Source organism: Henckelia pumila, chromosome 1 (genome assembly GCF_033568475.1).
Source record: "Henckelia pumila isolate YLH828 chromosome 1, ASM3356847v2, whole genome shotgun sequence".
NCBI lineage: Eukaryota > Viridiplantae > Streptophyta > Magnoliopsida > Lamiales > Gesneriaceae > Henckelia > Henckelia pumila.
In genome coordinates this window covers 79363874-79368271 of record NC_133120.1, presented here as the reverse complement: position 1 = coordinate 79368271, position 4398 = coordinate 79363874, and positions in this window count along the sequence as shown.

Sequence of the window (4398 nt, the reverse complement as noted above, 5' to 3'; positions counted from 1 at the left end):
TTACAGAAATATCAGCTATCAGACCAGATATGAGTCAAGAAACGATAGAGAATGTGAAGATTGCTTCGAACAGAATAAGAATAGAGCAGCATTAACAGAGCTAGTAAATGAGTAACAGATAGAGATTTGAAGCCTGAACAGAATGATCAGCAAAGAAATTCTTTCCCAAGCATCATTAGGTTCAGAAAGAGATTTTTGAAACTATGAGTATTTAATCTAGCTAATTAATTAATACTCAGTCGTGAATTGTCGGATAGATGAATTGTTATCCATATGCATTGGCTGAAGAATATAAGCTAGAATAGAATATGTATGTGCATTTAATTCAGATACAACAGAAGTAGATAAGATGTTAAGCAAGACAGATTAACTGATGCAGAATTCGATCACGAGAAAGAGCAACTTAGATATAAGTTGACTCAGTGATTATATGTTTTGCAGAAGTAATGAGAAAGAAGATTCAAATACAAGAGAAGAGAAGATATCAGAATAGATATCGAAAGCTCAGAGAATTGAAGTCCGTATTACTTCAGTCAGCTATACAGCTTACGAGAATCAGCAGTAAGATCGAATGCGATTTCGAGGACGAAATCATTCCTTAGAGGGGAAGAATTGTAAGGCCCGAAAATATTAAGTTATTAATTACGGGATGTAAGATTTAAATTCCGAATAAGAGAGAAAAGATGAATTTAAGAATGTATGGAAATTAGAGATTTCAATTTCGGGTCAACAATATTTAATTTGAGGATTTTTCGGATTTTAAGATTTTAATATCCGAAATTTTTAAATTAAAAGAGTAAAAATATTTGAATTGATATTTATGGAATTTAAGATGTGAATTCCAAGATGATAAATATCAAGGATGTAATTTGAGGAAGAAATCCGAGCAAGGGCCAGTTTGCAAATATTGAGAAATTCAAGGACTAAAATGCGATAAGGTCCGAAATGATTTAATTTTAATTCCAGAATATTTAATTTGAGAATATTTAGAGTTTAGAATTAAATTCTAATATTCTTAAATTATTTAGGATTGAAATTGAATTAAATCGCATGTCCTGGGACTGAATTGCAATTAGGCCAAAGTTCAGGAACTAAACTGCAAATAGGCCAATATATATCTACTTGTACACGTGGGAATCAGATTGTTTCATTCCCAATTCTGAAAATGGCCGAGAGGTTTTAAAAACAAAAGGGTTAAGCCATTTTTGTCCCTTGAAACTCCGATATCTTTTGATCTGCCCGGTAGAATTTCCGATTGAACATATATTTGCGATCACAGCTCCGAGTGCTACGTTTTGACGTAAGTTTTAAGAAGTTCTACCATGTTTGAATTTTATAGTGTTGTTAGAATTAAGATTTGATTGTATAAATATGTTCTAGCATATACGACGATAGCACATCTAAGATGGATTGAAAAAAGATCGTCGTTTGAACATGTTTATGAATTTTGAAAGATTTATCAAAAATCTGAAATTTAGGGATTGATATGCACGTGTGTAAGCTACTGAATTTGTAATGCTATTGAGTTGAAATGCTTGTTATGAAGATTTTAAATCCTTTGGGATTTTCGAAATCGTACCGTTACGCCGTCGGTTCAAGATTTTGAATTGATAGACATTATGAATGTCTAGAGCTGATCTTTAAGCTTATTGTGGATGAATTGAATATGAGATTATGTTGAGAATGAAGATATAATGATATTTAAATCAAAGGATTTATCGGACTCGAATAGTTGCGACGTTGGTTTGAATTCCGATTGTATTAGCAAGAATTGAACTGTATAAGCTTTAAAGAAACATCGATTCAGATTTGAACTTGATGTTTAGCTATGTTATAAACCATTTCAGATTTGAATTGAAGATTATCGAAGTCTAATCGACGAGTTCGAGTTCGAATGACTTGAAGTGTTTGAAGTTGAATCAAGAATACCTTCAAGTAGCACTGATTGAAATGAGCAGATTGTATGACCGATTTGGCTAGCATTGAAATGATCAGCATAGGCAACAAATTCAAGAGGTTTGAATCGCGATGAAAGGTATGAATCGACATTATTCTTGCCAGGTAGAACAACACGAGAACGTGGTGGTTTTCGAGTTATCCTGAAATCACATACTTAGTTGTTTCAGTGCTCTTATGTGATTTATATGAGTTTTGATGCTTTGATTGATTATGTGATTATATGTTCAAGATGTTTTACAGTCTTTAATGCATACAGCTTATGTTGCATTCATCTTGAACTCCAGCCTGTAAAGCATAAGGGCAGATTAGCCTAGAGTGCGAAATGACGTTTGGAGAATTATAGTTGAGTGGCATGGATTGCAGCCTTCACTTTCAGAGCCAGAAGACTCTCTATAATTGCACCAAAGTCAGAGGATTAAAATACTTGATGCCGCCTCGATTGGGAGTGTCGGCGGTTTGATAGTTATTTTATTCCTCGGGATCCCAAAGAACTAAGATTTATTGATATCAGATTTGATAGCCTATTCCTTGGCACATGCATTGCATTTATGCATTAACCTAGAGATTGCTATGGTTTAGATTATGCAGATATAAATGCTAGCATGTTGTGATACACTATTCTAGATATGAATGTGTGCTATTGCTTTAGATGAATCATTATGTGTTAAGAGTTTAAGCGTCGATGATGATTCTATGATTTACATGTTATTACATGTTTTATGATTTTAGAGTTTTTTATAGCATATAGATTCCATATGCTTTCATGATGTATATGCATGTCTTTCATACTGAAATTTATTCTCACCGGAGTTATCCGGCTGTTGCTTTGTTTGTATGTGTGCATTGCATCAGGTTGGGGGCATGAGCGAGTCAGATGTGACTTGGATAGCACGAGATTGAAAGATTAAAAGTGGAGATTCGGGTTTTAAGCAGCTGATATGTATTGTATACAAACATGTTTAGAAGACAAGGAATCTTGTACATGTTTATGTGAATCCTAGTTTATATTCAAGAATGGATGTATTTGAATATTAGGATTTATTTGTCAATGCATGTATATTATTTGGTAGCTTATCAAATGCATGTTTCATGGTTGACAATAAGAGTGTTTCCTGCAGATTTTCTGGAAATACAGCTCGCTCGATCGGTAGGATTTCACCGATCGAGCGAGGCCTTTATTTTGCAAAACAAAGGGTTGAGATTTTATGCCCGCTCGATCGGTAAAGTTTCACCAATCGAGCGAGGCCAATATGGATGCAGACCCGAGAGTTTTTACTTTGTGCTCGCTCGATCGGTAAAGTTTACCCGATCGAGCGAGGGGCCTTCTTTAAAAATAAAAATAAAATTTTTTTTAGCTCTTGGGTTATTATTCATGTATTGTTTGATTAATTGTTAATTAATCATTTATTGTCCTAAGATGAGATTAGCAACCGGGGTCCCCACAACAGGTGGTATCAGAGCGTAAAGTCTTGGACTAAGATAGAAGTTGAGCGGGGTAGATTGAGTCGCATGCATTTATAGTATTGCATGATTATGCTTTACTTTCTTTACAGAATTGTATGCGACGATGATTGTTTGATTGAACACTGCTTGATTTATCGATATGCGAATTACATGCTTATATGCTGATATGTATGCATGATTTCTTGAATTCATTAGAATAAATGAATTCGTTGCAAGCATGTTTTATATGAAAAGCATGATAATTTTCAAGCATGTGTTCTATTCAGAAGCATGAGATTATATGTATGTTATACTTAAATTGTATGTTATAATCTCTCCCATATCTATTGCTTTTGTTATCGAATAAGACAGCTTATGCAGATAGCATGAGAACCTCAGACAGAACAAAACTGCAGATAGAACAGAACAGTGTTGAGGTAAGTTTTTGAGCCGATGCACTGAGGATTATGTGAGTTGAACAACTCCAAAGCTATGAATCATCAACTCAGAAAGATACAGAATATGCTATGTCTAGAAAGGAGTTGATTTGAAAAGCTGGATCAGTTGTTCAAGAGAAGCATATTCAGATGAACATAGAACTAGCCTGATTTTTTATCAACTCCAGGACTTAGCAAAAAGTTGGTGAAGTTGCCAGAAGAAGTACTGAAACTGTTTGGCAGGTAAGTAAACAGAATTGTTTCTTTCCGTATATGCTAAAGAAGATAGAACAGTAGACTTTGCAGACTAGAAGCATAAGTTGATTTCAAACCAGTAATAGAAGAACGAAATCATGAACTGGTAGTATGAGGCAGAGTTTATTTTTTTTATTCACGCCTCTGTAATTGTGGAAACACTATAATCATCGCCTTCACTAAACTTTCATAGCAGTATAGCTATGAAGCAAGCGATAGTGACAATAACAGCAAAGATCGAGTCAGTCTAAACGCCAGCAGATGAAGATATATAAGCATAGTTCCACTAGCTGAAAGGCTCAAG